This window comes from Lemur catta, chromosome 20 (genome assembly GCF_020740605.2).
Source record: "Lemur catta isolate mLemCat1 chromosome 20, mLemCat1.pri, whole genome shotgun sequence".
NCBI classification, from domain to species: Eukaryota; Metazoa; Chordata; class Mammalia; order Primates; family Lemuridae; genus Lemur; species Lemur catta.
The window spans coordinates 7,057,452-7,073,446 of NC_059147.1; positions in this window are offsets into that span (position 1 = coordinate 7,057,452).

Genomic DNA, 15,995 nt, shown 5'->3' on the forward strand with positions numbered 1-15,995 from the left:
TGTTTCCCTTACACAGCGCCGGTACCTTTCAGGTCAGGGGCATAAAACCTACCATCGATCTCGAGTAATGCGTCTGATTTTGAATGTCTGTTAAAGCCCCAGGCACTTCAATGCCACATAATCAATATTTCCTTTCGTTCTTTCTTTCCTTTCTTTCTTTCTTTTTTTTTGTAGCAAATGTATGGGCTTGTTTACCCATCCTGCAGGCATCCACCCTGGCCTTTTATTCCTCCCCAAGCGGGACATGCGGCCTGCTGGGGACCCGAGGCTCAGCCCCTCCAGCTGCAGCCCTGCAGACCCCCGACTCCTGGATGACGGACACGCAGCCCGCAGTGCCCACCCCTGCAGCCTGGCAGCTTCCCAGGGGCGGGCTGCACCTTGAGAGCTACCAAGTGACAAAAAGGAGGGGAGAGGGAGAAAGACTGAGATGGGGAAACGTGAGGTCACATTCAGCTTGGTGTAGACCGTAAGAAAAACAACTTGGTGGAATCCTGAACTTTAGAGGAGAAAAGGGTGTTGGAGATTATCTGGAAAAACATTCTGTTTCAATCTGCAGATGGAAACAACGGCCAAGGCTCCACGTGTCTGGGCTGTGGAAATGGCCTGGGGTGCGTGAGCCAGACCACATGAAGTGTGGGTTAGGCCTTGATCCCTGTTAGGAAAAGGGTTTCAGGTGGTCCAGGTGACCATGATGGTCTTTGGTCTTTCCACTCCGGCCCTGAGGACATCCCGGTAAGTGGGTCAGCCCGGTCGGGTGGTGTGATTCAGAGCTACAAGGCCATTGTGTCCCTGCCTGAAGGCCCCATGGCAGTGCCAGTGGTGGTGGCACCAAAGAGTGGCTTCTTCCACAGGCTGCTACACAGATTTGGCCTTGAAGGATGAGGGGAGTGGAGAAGTGAACTTGAGGAGCGTTGAGGGATGGGGCCAGAGGAAAGAAGACAAAGATGACAAATGGCTCAAAGACATGGCATCAGGAGGAAGTTTGGTGTCCGGAGGGATTTGCAAGTGGTTCTCAGTAGCGGCAGAGCGGAGTGTGCGCTGTCAGCAAGAGAGACGGCGTCACAGAAGCCCGTGCATGTCCTGCACTGAGGAGCTTCGAACTCTCGGCTTTGAAGACTTTTGACTCAGGAGGGTGACACGGTGTTGCACCGTACACGTTCATGTTCCCTCGAGGACAAAGGGTGGATCAGGGGCAAGACTGGAGTCAGGAAGCCAGAGAGTAGGTTATTCCAGCAGGCCAGGCAGGCCATGACGATGGCTGGACCAGGAGGGGGTGGAGCAGGGGATGGGTTTCTGACATTCACAAAGGGGGGCTCTCCAGGATTTGGTGAGGGACCGGGTGGGTGAAGTGATGGGAGGTTCAGAGTGGCAGGCAGGGACACTTAAGAATCCTGGCACTTGGTGTGACTTATTGTGACTTACTGTGTGACTTTCAGCAAGTCACTTAACCTCTCTGAGCCTCAGTTCCCTCATCTATAATATGAGAATAATATGTGGCTTTGATGAGGGTTAAATGAGGTAATGCTTGACAGTGTTTTCCTTAGTGCCCACCACACAGTAAGCCTTTAATAAGTGGTAGCTGAATTTTATTCTATTATTGACCCTGCAGGGGGTATCCAATGAGATACGATGTGTTTTGAAGCGGCGTCATTCATAACACAGTCTTGGAATCGACTGTTTGAGGCACAAGCTGTTTCTAAGAAGCAAGTCTGGGTGACTTCTGTAGTGGAGGACGACAGCTCAAGCAGACACCCGTCTCCCGCATTCCCAAGGAAATGACCAACTGCCTATGAAAATAGGGAAAAAACTTATATCAGCACGGGGCATTGGAGAAAGGTGCAATTTGTAGGCCAGAGGGGCTGCAGAATGTCTGTTAGATACGCAGCAGATGAACCAGATTGAAAGGTGGGCCAATGAGAACCATGATTTTCAGAATATGACGGAGCCGTCTGCTTGAAAACAATGGCAAAGAGGTCCTTGCCAAACCTCACCAACAGCCCTACGGGGTGAGAACTGGAGTGGGGAGTGGACTAAAGCCTCTAGAATGGGGCAGTGCTGTGAATAAGAGGCCATGGTGTCAAGGGCACAGCAAAAGGGACACCAACAGCAGCAGTCCCTTGGGATTTAACCCTGAAGCAGACTGCTATGCCAGGCCCAGATCAGGGCACTGTCCCAGCAGGGTCTTGGCTGCTGAGGTTTCATAGACATTAATTCTCATCCCTCCCCAGTATCTAGCTCCTGTGATCCTAGCAATGGCTCTGATTTTTAACTTGGAGTCAACACTTCCCTTCATTCTGAGTCCACGTGGTCTGGGTGGGTCTCCAGGATGAGGTTCATGACTCAGGTCTGGTCAATTAGCACCAAATGGACCTGGACGGAGCAATTGGTTCAGGAATGATTACAGTGCCCAGGCTGGTCCAGTTAGAATGGCTCTCAAAAGTTTCGTGGGAGTCCACGATGAGATACCACTTTGCACCACTAGGATGGCTACAGTCAAAAAGAGAGATCGTGACAAGATTGGCAAGAATGTGGAGAAACTGGAACCCTTGTACACTGCTGGTCGGAGCGTAAATCACTTAGCTGCTTTGGAAAATGGTCAGGCAACTTCTCAAAGGTTTAAATATAGGGTTCTTACATAACCCAGCCGTGCACCCCAAAGAAATTAAACCAAGTGTTCACACAAGGTACACAAATGTTCATAGCAGAGTTATAATAGACAAAAGATGGAAACAACTCAAATATCTTTCAACTGATGAATGCATAAACAAAATATGGTGTATCCATACACTGGGATATTATTCAACCATCAAAAGGAATGAAATTCTGATACGTGCTACGACACGGACGAATCTCTTAAACACCATACTGAGTGAAAGAGGCCGGTCACGAAAGACTGCACGCTGTATGAAGTAGCCAGAGAAGGCAAATCCGTAGACATGGAAAGTAGCTTAGTGGCTGCCTGGGGCTGGGGAGAGCGGAAAGTGGGGAGTGACTGCTAATGGGTATGGGTTTCTTTTTTAGGTGATGAAAATGAGTTAAAATTGTGCTGATGGTTACACAATTTTGTGAATAAACTAAAACCACTGAATTTTACACATTAAGTGGGTAAATTGCACAGTATGTGAATTATATCTCAATAAAGCTGTTTTTTAAAAATATGTTTAGTGGAAACCAAGGGAAAGACCCAAGCCCTATGCTGTTGGAGTTGAGCTGGGGGGATGTGAGGCTGGAGCTGTGGTAGCTTCTTTATCACCCAGAAGTTTTAGGGGCCACTGTGTGAACTTGACAATGAAGGTAACACAGCAGAAAGCAGAACCAAGCTGTAAAGGAAGTGGATTCTCAAGGATGGTGTTTGTACTCTGAATATAGCTTCACTTGAAACCCTTGGTGGATTTCAAGTTGTCCTTTCCTCACTTAACCCGGTCTGAGTTGGGCTTTGTGCCATTTGCAAAAGAAAGACCCCTGATACAAACACCAAGCATGGAAAAGGAACTGTGAGCAAGGAGTCCCAACTCCCTGCTCCCACTACCTCCCGCTCTGACTTCCTCACCTGTCCTGTCCCCGTGTCCCCTTCCTTCAGCTTCTGGATCTTTGGATCAGCCAAATAAATCTCCATTCAATCCACCCATCTGACCATCCCAGCCCGAATGATTCGCATAGGTACCCACACAGGCTCCAACAGAAGGCCTAGCAGCGCACAAACGGAGAGAAGACAACAAAGAAAAATCACAGCACGTATGAGAACACAGAACAGTTCAGAACAACGGGGCCACGGGTACCTTCCAATAGAATTGAGTTACTGCAAGAAACAAAAGTAAAGTTTCCAAGAGTGTTCATTCAAGTTGTAAGAAGGAATCAAGAAGAAACTGTGGCTTCCATTTCTAGAGAGCAATCTGAGTTTATCCGTTTAATTGGCTTTTCTTGCCAAACTTTATTATGGTCAAATATATTAAAATGAAACAAAAAGAAAAGAAAAGAAGAAAAGAAAAAGAAAGGAAGGAAGAGAGATAAAGAAAGAAAGAAAGAAAGAAAGAAAGAAAGAAAGAAAGAAAGAAAGAAAGAAAGGAAGGAAGGAAGGAAGGAAGGAAGGAAGGAAGGAAGGAAGGAAGGAAGGAAGGAAGGAAGGAAGGAAGGAAGGAAGGAAGGAGAGAGGGAGGGAGGGAGGGAGGGAAGGAAGGAAGGAAGGAAGGAAGGAAGGAAGGAAGGAAGGAAAGAAAGAAAAAGAGAGAGAGAAAAACTCTACCAGGACAAGAAAATAGGCCATGGACAACCTAGAAACTTGAATAATTCTTTCTTAAACAAGTGATGGAGAAGCAGGGTGGTTGAGGTGAAGGATGAGGAAGGCTGCAATCCCATGCAGGCACGGGAAGGGCCAATCAGAGGTGCAAGAGATTCCACACGGGTCACAAAATGCCCTCAAACTTAAGGGTGTGCTGTTTATTAAGATGGAGTAGCTGGTATGGGGCAAATTAAAGGATTTTAGCAATTATCTCACTGCCCCCACATAGGAAATAGCCAAGAGCACCATTCACACCTGGACCCCACAGGCATAAATAGAGCAGGAAGGAATGAACAGGTGCTGCTGAGGGGACTCATAGTGAGGGCACTTGTTCCCCTGAGAGAGGGATTTGGTGCTCTGATTTGGGGCTGTTACTGCAGTCATAGCAGAAAAACAGTAAACTTTTCTGCCCTGTGAGAGCAAATGGAACTGTCACTGGGAAGATAGAGGTGAGGATGACCAGAGGAGGGTGCAGTGGCAAGATCAAAGCTCAGCCCTGCAGATGACTTCAGGTGCGGCGGCCCCGATGCCTGCACGGGGTGAAAGGAAGCTGACAGGAAAAGGTGCATTTCCACACTGCATGTTTACCTACCAAGAGGCTCACTTCCAGCTCTTCACAGTCAATCGGACCTCCAAACTAGAAAGATAAAACTGTAGAATACACCAGGAAGTTCTTTTTCCTTCTGAGAGTAAAATATTTAAATAAGTTCCCACCAGAATCATTCTCAAGTACTAATAGTGGATAGACACTCTCCTTTCTGCAAATATGTATAACAAAGGAAAATTTAACAGGCAGACAAAAAGTTTCTATGATTTTAAAAATGGGACTTACTTTAAGAAATCAAAACATTCTCTCATGTTGTAAAGCTATACCAATACACAAAAATTAAAATAATCTCTAGTTTGATATTTCTCCTAAGATTAGAGATTTTGCTTCTTTTAATGGGAATCACTGAAATCCAGAAAGATAGTTTCCCAGTGAAAAGCATAATCATGGAGATTTGCTAGTGCTACTAAGGCAACAGAGAGCAGATTTAGTAGAGCAGAAAACAGAATCTGAAAATTTAGAAATGAGCTCAAGGAACTATCCCAGAAATCAGTGAAAGAAGACAAGAAGTGAAGATAATGAGAAAAGAGAGAAAGAGGGAAGAAAAGAGAGAGAGAAATAAGGAAAGATAGCTACATGCCAGGGATCAACTAGCTATGTAAGAGGTTTTAATGGTAACAACAGAGCAAATGGAAGAAAAAAATAATTCAACGTACAATGGAAAATTTTCCTGAGCTAAAGAAAGATTTGTGCCTTTAGAATCTAAAGGAAAACTATATCCTGTGTGTTGTTCAACTGCTTTTGTGAATAAAGTTTTATTGGAATGCAGCCATACCTGCTCATTTATACATGGTCTCAGGCAGCTTTCTTGCCTCAACGGCAGAGTTGCATGCTTGCAACAGAGACCCTATGGCTTGCAAAGCCATATGGTCCGCTGAGAAAAGATTTGCTTACCCCTGTAAGAGTTCCTTGAGATATACATGGATAAAATGTTTGAATTTCAAGAATAAATGTTTGTGAGTGGTGAGGGGTGTGGATCCTGTTTCAGTCTTCTACATGTGGCTATCCAATTTTCTCAGCACCGTTCATTGAATAGGGATTCTTTTCTCCAGTGTATATTTTTGTCTGCTTTGTCAAAGATCAGATGGCAATATAAGGATGATTTTATGTCTGTGTTCTCTGTTCTGATCCATTGGTCTATGTCTCTGTTCTTGTGTAAGTTTTGATTACTATAGCCTTATAGTATAGATTAAAAAAAAATCAACTCACGGTGAATAACAGATTTAAACCTAAGGCATGAAACCATAAGAATTCTAAAAGAAAATGTTGTAAAAACTCTTATAGACATCAGCCTAGGCAAATAATTAATGAAGAAGACCCAAAAAGCAATCACAGCAATAACAAAAATAAATAAATGGGACCTGATCAAATTAAAAAGCCAAGGACAGCCAAGGAAGCAATCATTAGAACAAATAGACAACCTAATGAATGAGAGAAAATATTTGCATACTATACATCCAATAAAAGGCTGATAACTAGAATCTATAAAGAAGTGAGGCATATCAGCAAGAAAAAATCCAACAACCCCATGAAAAAGTGGGCGAAAGACATGAACACAAATTTTTCAAAAGAAGACAGACTAATGGCCAACAAACATATGAAAAAATGCTCAACATCTCTAATCACCGGGGAAATGCAAATCAAAACCACAATGAGATATCATCTAACTTCAGTGAGAATGGCTTTTATCAAAAAGTCCCAAAACAACACTGCTGGTGGGTCTGCAAATCAGTACAATCTCTATGGAAAGGAATATGGAGCTACCTCAAAGAACTAAAAGTAGAACGACCATTTGATCCAGCAATCCCACTCCTGGGTATTTACTGAAAGGAATGAAAAAGCCACCTGCACTCAAATGTTTATAACAGCACAATTCAAAATTGCAAAGATGTGGAAACAACCTAAATGCCCATCAATACATGAGTGGATTAATAAAACGTGGTATATGTATACCATGGAGTACTACTAAGCCATAAAAAATGGTGAACTAATACCTCTTGTATTAACCTGGATGGAACTGGAGACCTTTCTTCTAAGTGACATATCACAAGGATGGAAAAACACACCAGGTGCACTGACAATTAAATTAGAACTAATTGATCTGTCAACATTTATGTGCACATATGGAAATAACATTCATCAGAAATCAAGCTGGTAGGAACGGTGAGAAGGGAATGGGTAAATTCACACCTAAAGAGTATGATGCACACTATCTGGAGAATGGGCACACTTACAGCTTTGACTCACATAGTACAAAAGCAATTTATATAATTAAACCATTTGTACCCCTGTAATATTCTGATATTTAAAAAAATTTTTTTTAAAGAATAAATTTTTAAAATCCTGTTAACATTTAGTCCTTTGGGGGAAAAATTCTCAAATTACCTACCAAAGAAGGAAAGAAGAAATTATATTAGGCAGCATTTCTTAGCAAATTCTAGAATAAAATGTATCAAGATCTAAAGACTTCCAAAGGAGTGGGATTGAGAACTAAGGCTTGTATTTATGTAGCCAAGCTGCTGTTCTTGTGCATGGGGAATCTTATGTGGAAGGATTCACACCATATGCCATGGCTATTACTTTCTCGAAAAAAAAAATCAAAGAACTACTCCAGGTGGCTGAAAAATGAAGCAAAATAAATAATTCAGATATGAGGAAAAGCAGCATAAAAGAAACATTGCCAAACAGAGAACCAAAAAACTTAATTTCTCAATAACTGCAGTTAACATGATTATAAAACAATGCAAGTGTCAAAAAATAATTCTGGAAAGATATGGCACACAATGTAAAAATATATTAATTATAATATTCTTATTCTAAAACCCAGATGGGGCTGGAAAAGGAATTGATGATGATACTGGTAATTATAGCTTCCATTTTTAGAAGTTACTATGTATTAAGCACAAAAATAATGCTGATATAAACATTACTTCTCATAAATTTCTGTACACATCTTTAATATTAATCCCTTAAAATGAATTCTTAGAAGGTGAAGTGCTGGATTAGAGCATTTTAAAATCTTTCAACACAATGGAATTTGAACTCTCATCAGAAATATGTAAGGGCTCATTTCTCTGCACTCTTGCCAATACCTGTTATTATCATTTTGCTAGTTATAGTAGTTAAAATAATGTATGAGAAGCACAGAAGTTCTGAAAATTTTGTGCAAATTTGAGTAAATTGAGGGTTATTTGATATGATACTATAATTTTCACTCATTTATGTTCTGATGTCCTTCTTAAGTAGGAGAGACCTCCACTCTCTCATTTTCATTTTCTGTCTAGATCCTTTTCATTTTTCATAAAAGTACTAGCTGGTATGTTTTTAGGGCATATAAATGACAATTTTAGGAGGATGTAAAATTCTTTATTTGGAGACAACATTTATGACAAAACCATTGGGGGCCATTAAATAATTCACTGCACGTTCTCAAAACAGGATTCTCTGCATCCATCAAAAGTCATATTCACAAACGATATCGGAGGTATAAGAAACTTCTGGAAATATAATACTGAGCGAAAAATAGTTTATATGATATGATCTCATTCTGAGGTTAAAACAATATATATCATGCACAAATAATAATAAGGATATGTACCAGATATTAACAAGGGTTATTTCTAAGTGATGAGAATCCAGAAGACTTATTTTCTTCTTCATTCTTTTCTGTATTTTCTAAGTTTTCTACTTAAACATTTTAATACATAGGGAAAAACAAATGTCATGTAAACAAGCTGGAAATTTTTATCTGTTTCCCTAGCAACTAGGACAGTACCTGCTTAGCAGTAGATACTTCCTCTATGTCTGCTGAATGAATGAATGAGTAGGTGAACGAGTGAAAGATTGTGTGTTTTCCCTAGGCAGAACCACCTGTCCTGGGGCATCTCTGCTCTCCTGGTTTCTCCAGGCCAGGACCCTGTCAATTATCTGCTTGTTCCTGCTGCCAGCTGCTCGGCCACCCTGTCCCCTACCCATTTCCTTGCCTGGACCTCTGCAGCTCCGAGCCCAGTGGATGCTGCCCCAACCTCTTCTGGTCTGCCAAGAAGTGGGGCGCTCCCCAGGCTCCCTGCTCCATCTGCTACTCTCGGGCCCCCAGATCTCTGTCACTGGGGCCCACCCACTTGGCCTTGACTTTGTCAGTTCTTTCTTCTGGGGTAGAAAACTCCACTGTAGAAACTTCTTGGCCAAGGGCAGGACACCCTGGGAAATTGATGCAGGCAGTCAGCAAGGTTGATGCCATCCTGTTAAGACCAGAGTTATACCAAGCTCCTCTTCCCAGTTGATTAGTTTCCTCAAAGGGAACTTTAATTTGTAAAAATCACAAATAGATTCATAGACTGAATCGGCCCTTAAGGGCAAAACTGATATCTACCCCATAAACACCAGTGTGATATAATTAGGCTGGTTCCATTCTGCTTTGGCCATGACCATGCTTTCCCAGTATTTAAACTTTTATTTTTTATGTTTTTATTTTATTTTATTTATTTATTTTTGAGCCAGGATCTCACTCTGTTGTCCAGGCTAGAGTGCAGTGGCGTCATCATAGCTCACAGCAACCTCAAACTCTTGAGCTCAAGTGATCCTCCTGCCTCAGCCTCCCAAGTAGCTGGGACGACAGGCGCACGCCACCATGCCCAGCTACTTTTTCTATTTTTTTTGTAGAGATGAGGTTTTTCTTTTGCTCAGGCTGGTCTCGAACTCCTGGTGTCGAGGAGTCCTCCCTCCTCGGCCTCCCAAAGTTAAGCTGGTTTAAATATCACCCTGCTTCCATGGGAGTGTGAGTGAGGCAGACACAGAGGAACTGTTTTCTCTGGTTGAATGAGACTTAGCAGGTCGGCATAACACATTTTGCCCTATCAAAAATAACTGAGATTACATAAGCATAACCTCTCCCCAGAGCAAATATGCATTTGAGAGGCAGTGAAACATACATAATTATAGATGTAAAACACTAAAAATAGGCTCCGTGCCCCACACAGGCAGCTGAGAGCGTGGCACTCAAGGGCAATGCCGCCACGTATGGCAATATTAATAGGAGCCATGGCACCATCCCAGGTGGCCGAATGAGGCGATGCAGAGCTATTACAGACAGGAAAAAACAGAGATTTAAAATGTTTGTTTGCAAAGAAGGTAGCTGCTTATTTGAGCCTGTCAAAGCCTGATCCAACTGACTGTAATCTTCTCCCAGGAGACAGGAAATAAAAAGTCATCAAACAGCAATGACTGTTATATTTTTACCTCATATTGTATTATTATAACTAGTCAGTATGAATAACAATAGCAGCTCCTGCTTAAAAGCATATGCTGTATTTTTCAAAGGGCTTTCACTCTGCTGTTACTCAATTCAACCAGTCTGCACTGAGGACCCTTTCGGGTAACGTTTGCTATGTAACACACCAGCCCCAAAACTTGATGTCTTAAAGCAACAATAGTTGATTGTCTCTTGCAACTGTGTAAGTTGGCTGGGTGATTTTCTGCTTGTCTCAGCTGCAAGGTCAGCTGGGCAGGAAGGTGCCGAGATAGCCTCACTCGCTGTGTAGGAGCTGAGTGGGGCATGTGGCTGGCACCCAGGTTCACCGCTGTGTGGCCTCTCATGCTCCAGACGCTAGACCAGCTTCCTCACTGGCAGTCTCCGGGCAGCGTTCCAAGAGGGCCAGGGTGGAAGTTGCATCTCCCTTTAAAGCCTCACTTCCAAAGTCACGTGACATCATTTTCACTGCGTTCTATTGGTCAATGCCAGCCAGAAGGCCAGCCCATATTCAGAGATGGGAAAATAAATTCCACCTCTTGGTAGGAGGAGCAGCAAAATTTTGTGGGCCTATTTAATTTAAGACAGCGGGGTTGTGCTAGATACTTACTTATATCATCTCATTTAATTCTCACAAGAACCCTAAAAGGAAAGGATTGCTACTCACATGATATGGATACAGAAACCGAGACCCAGAGAGGTTAAACAACTTTTCCAAAGCCACACAGCTGGAGAGTCGATCTGAACTCAAGACCGTTTGACATTAAAGCCCATTTTTCTTGCCCTCCACAGCGGCATCCCCTCCTGACACATGAATTTGATTTCTGCCCTCACATCATGGAAGTTAATGACAGGAATCGGAGAACCTTTTAGAAAATCTCCAAGGCAGCTTCTGTGTTGATCATTGTTTCACAATCTCTTTTCCACCCAATCTCAACCAGCCCATTAGATCCGTGTTTCTAGTTGGCCACATCCCAGAGCCACATACTTTCAGTGGGGAGAGAGCCCTCCAGCAAGCCAAGCCAAGCCCTCTGTCAAATGCAACGGGGACAAGGAAACTGCTGTTGCCTGTTGCTTCCTAGGTATCAGGCACTGTGCTGGCTGATTAACAAAAATTAATATGACCAATCCTGAAAGTAACACCCTGAGGTAGGCAGGATTGGTTTTTAATCTCTGTTTTGCAGATGGGGAAACTGAGGTCAGTCAGTGGCTGGGATTTCGAACTCAGGCCCTCTGGTTCCAGAGCTGATGCTCTTGCCTGCCTTGCTATTCATCCTCTCTAGCCAAAGCGAAGTCTAAAGCAAAGAACGGGAGAAGCCAGTGGCCAGGATCACCCTGACTCTCACCCCAAAGCCCTCCTCATCCCCAGCACCTTCTTCTTCTCCCCCTACGCACCTCGCACCTGAACGACGAATACCAGTTTCGCACATGGGAACCGAGGTGCAGGACGGATGAGTTCCTGCAGGCTCCCGGGATCTTAGTGGCAGAATAGGACCCATGTCCCCTGTCCCGCAGCTGTAGGCTGTGCCAGAGAAGAAGAGAAGGAAGATATGAAACCCCAGGGACACTCCTTGAGCCTGAGCAACTCCTCCAGTGTGGATGTGGCAGCATCCTCCCAACGCCAGTGAGGATAACATCTTTTAAAAATAAGAGAATTCTCATCTCCCTTAAGCTGGCCGAAGAGCCCAGGCCACTTTCCCTCCAGTGGACACAGGACTTGAAATGTGGTCCCAGCTGGGCCACTGGGATCCGCAGTAGCACTGGGGCGGCTGCGAGCCCTGGGTGGGGGGGCTGCATTACCCAGGTTTCCCTGCTCATACAAGCCCCTCTCCCACACCACCAAAACCACACGCTGCTGCACCTCGCTTTGAAACACAACATTCACCAAGTTACGAATCATGAAGACCTAGACTCACTAGACCAACAAGTTAGAGGGTGATTTGCTTCTGGTTTCCTGTTCACAGTGGATTGCCCAAACACCCGTCTGGATGGGTCTCCGGAGAGACTGAGCAGCTGATATGCGGGGAGGTGGTGGAAGAGGAAGCTGTCTCAGAAATGACTGACTGTCACACTGGGTTGGATCCACCAAAACTGCTAGAATTCACCTTTGCAGGTGAATTATGGTGAGCATGCCCTGTATTTGGATGGCGCATTACAGGTTATAAATCGTTTGACATCACCCATTCCTGCAAAGCATGTCTTATTTTATTTGTGTATTTTTCTTTAAAACCTAACACCCATTGTGCCAGGTACCATGGCAAGTACTTTATATGTTTTTTTTAAATTTATTTTGTATACATTTTGGTGTGGTAAAATACACATTGCATAAAATTTATAATTCTAACCATTTTTAAGCATATAGTTTAGTGGCATTAAGCACATTAATATTGTTGAGCAACTGTCACCACCATCCATCCACAGAACTCTCGTCATCTTGTAAAACTGAAACTCTGTGCTCGTGAGACAACAGTTCCTCTTTCTCCCTTCCCCCTTGCCTGGCAGCCAGCACTCTGCTTTCTGTCTCTGTGAATTGGACTACTCTAGGGACTTCATGTAAGTGGAATCAATGATATCTGTCTTTTTGTCACTGGCTCATTTAAGTTAGCATAATGTCATCAAGTTTCATCCATGTTACAGCATGTGCCAGAATTTTCTTCTTTTTTAGGGCTGAATAGTATTCCTTTGGACACATGTGCCATATTTTGTTCATCCATCCATCCACTGATGGACACTGGGCTCGTCTCCGCCTTTGGATACTGTGCGTAACGTTGCTACGAGCACTGATGTGCAACTTTGTACATTTTTTGTCCGCTTACTCTTCAAAACAAACCTACGAGGTAGGTCCTGTTGCTTTCCATTTTAAGATGATGAAACCTACGGTGGAGAGAAGGTAACAGACTTGCTCAAGATCATACCTAGTAAATGACAGAGCTGGGACCCGAAATTATATTTTCTAATTCCATGGTCCCCTCTCTTCACTGCCATATTCCACGATCCCTCTGCATATACATATCTGAGATCCCAGAAGTAGATACAATAATCTATGAAATATATGTCAACTCATAAATATTAAGATATATGTATAAAGCAATTTTATATTTTGTGGAAATAAACATAAAATTAAGATCCTGTGAAAGATACAGAATTTTAAATATAAAAGACTAAATATCTGATTCTCAGAGCAACACGATGTGTATGGGGGCGGGGAGGACCCCTGTTAGTCTCAGCACGGATGAGCGCAGCCTAGGAAATGCAAAATGCTGGGTCCAAGGCCACGCGGCAGAGCAAAGACGCTGCCCAGGTGTTCCAAGCCGGGCCTTTTGCTTTTAGCTGCAGGCAAGAAAACTCCTGTAAAATATGAAAAGAAAAAAAAGCATATTCTGCTGAGCAAATCCACACCATCGGGTAGAGATGAGGCCGTGGTTTTGGGCTGCATTAATGCTTTTCCAGAGGGGAGAGGCCGCGGATACAATGCTCACCTCTGAGAAATGCACGTTGACTGAGCGCGAGAGTGTTACGTGCACCTTGCTGTTTAATCCTCTCAAGAGCTATCATATTTTTCATGCTACTTTACAGAAAGAGAAACTGAGGCTGGGAGTAGTTAATTAACTTCCAGCGGCAGAAAGCTAGAAAGTTGCAGAACTGGGATGCAAAACCTAGGTCTGACTCCTCATCCCTTGACCCCTGTGAGTCTCCCTCAGCTGGGGACTGACTCTGGCATCAGCAGTAGATGAAGCCAGCTGTGGCCATCCAGCTCTGGGTGAGTCCTCATCGCCAGGCTGTCCCCTACCAATTCCTTACCCACCCGTCCCTGCCCCTACTCTCAGACAACTGACTGCAGCAGTTCTGGCTTCCTTTACGCAACCTTAGTTTCCAGAGGGAGCGTTTCATTCATTCATTTGTGTATTCGGCAGTATTTACTGGGATCCTACCGTGTTCCAGCAATGTTCCTGAGGCTGGACGCACAGGTGTGAACTAGACAGCCACTGTCCCTGCCCTGAGAGTTCTGGTGGGGGAGGTAGACACAAACATAATAAAAACATACTTTCAGGTGGTAATAAAAATAAGCCATGAAGGAAAATAAAGCAAAGAGATAGAAAGAGCTGGAGTAAGGGTGGCTACCTTAGGTAGTCAAGGAGGGCTGCTTGGAGGAGGTGATATGAAAGCAGAGAGAGCCATGTAAAAGACGACTGGTGCTGGGGGCAGGTGGAGGAGCAGAGGGAAGTTCAAGTGTAAAAGCCCAGAGGGGAGAAGAGCTTGAAAGGTTTGAAGACTGGCAAAGAGAAAGTTCAGTGTGTCCTGAGTAGCCCGGGGAGGGGAAGAGGTGAGGCAGGCTGAAGGGGTGGGTGGAGAGTGCTGAGCTGATGGTCACCTAAAGCAAGGAGTCCGGGTGGTCGGGGACTTGCAAATGTGGCTCTCTCAGCAGGGCGCGTCCCTGAACTCTGTCGCCCTTCCTAGGCTGTTTCGGCAGCTGCTGGGCAGTGAGGAGCCTGCAAGCCCCGCTGGTCTGGGAAGCCCAGGGGACAGAGGACAGAGGACAGAGGGATGGAGGCTGCTGCAGGGAGCAGGGTGGACAAGGGGAGGGAACAGGCGAAACATCTGGAAATTGCTGGGGCCTCGGCTCTGCTGGAAATCTCAGCTTCCCCCTCACATCCGGCAGGGAGCTGGGCTGTCCCAACCAACATCTGCTGTGATCTCTTCGCATGTGACTTCTCCATTGTCACTCCCAGAGGAGCCTGGCCGGTGTAGTAATCCCAGCAGTCCTGGATGAGAAGACCGAATGTCCCTGTGGTGAAGTCCATGGTCAGGGGCTGTAATGCAGACAGGCCCATCTCTTCCACTCAGCTGTGTGACTTCAGGCGAGCGATGTAACCTCTCTGAGCCTCAGTTTCTTAATCTACCAAAAGGGCATAATGGTTCCCACCTATTGGGTACTGGGTTGTCCTGAGGTTTAAGTAGGAACATAAACATGTAAAGCTTTTGCCAGGACCCCTGGTAAATACTCAGGATTGCTGTTGTTGTCCTGAAGGCAGGAAGCTAGGAAGGGAGGAGCTGGGATTCACACCCAGGTGCCAGACTCTAAATATTCTGTGGCTTCTGCCAACCCAGTTCATTCCAGCAACCAGGCCGGGAGGGCGGGGCCTTGTTGTTCCTCTCACTCTGACTGGTCAGCGAGGGGCCAGGGTCACCGTGGCTCCCAGCCCATGGGCTGACCTGGCTGCTGTCTCAGAAAACTGGGTGAACAAGAGCCCTCTCCCACCCAGCCCGGGCTTGGCAAGGGCTGGAATAAGCAGGAAGGCAGGCAGGCAGGAAGGAAGGAACAAAGGAAGGGAGGGAGGGAGGAGGAGGGACCTTGGTCTTTGAGTGTGGCGGATTGGATTGTCTTAAATAGCCACACAACTTCTTCCATCCTACATGCTCTTCTTACAGCGGGGCCTTGCCACTCCCCCGTCAAGAAGTGGAATCTCTGTCCCTTCCTATTATACCTGAGAGGGTCTCCGTGATTGCTTCAGTCAATAGAATATGGCAGCAGTCACCTAAGTGACTTCCCAGGTCCTAGAAGGTGACACAGCCTCCACTTCCTCTTTGGGGATACCCAGCTTGGAACCTACTCGCCACGCCGCGAGGAAGCCCCGGCCACACGGAGAGCCCCGTAGGGTCTGCCCGACAGCCAGGGTGACCACCAGACACGAGAGCTGGGCGGCCTTTGAGGTGACTCGAGCCACCACCTGACTCTAATTGCGTGTGGAGGCTCCAGGCAAGAGCCGCCTACTTACACACAGTCAACCCCAGAACCGAGAAAGATAATAAAATAAATGGCTGTCATTGTGTTACCCCACTAAACTTACGGGTACGGGACA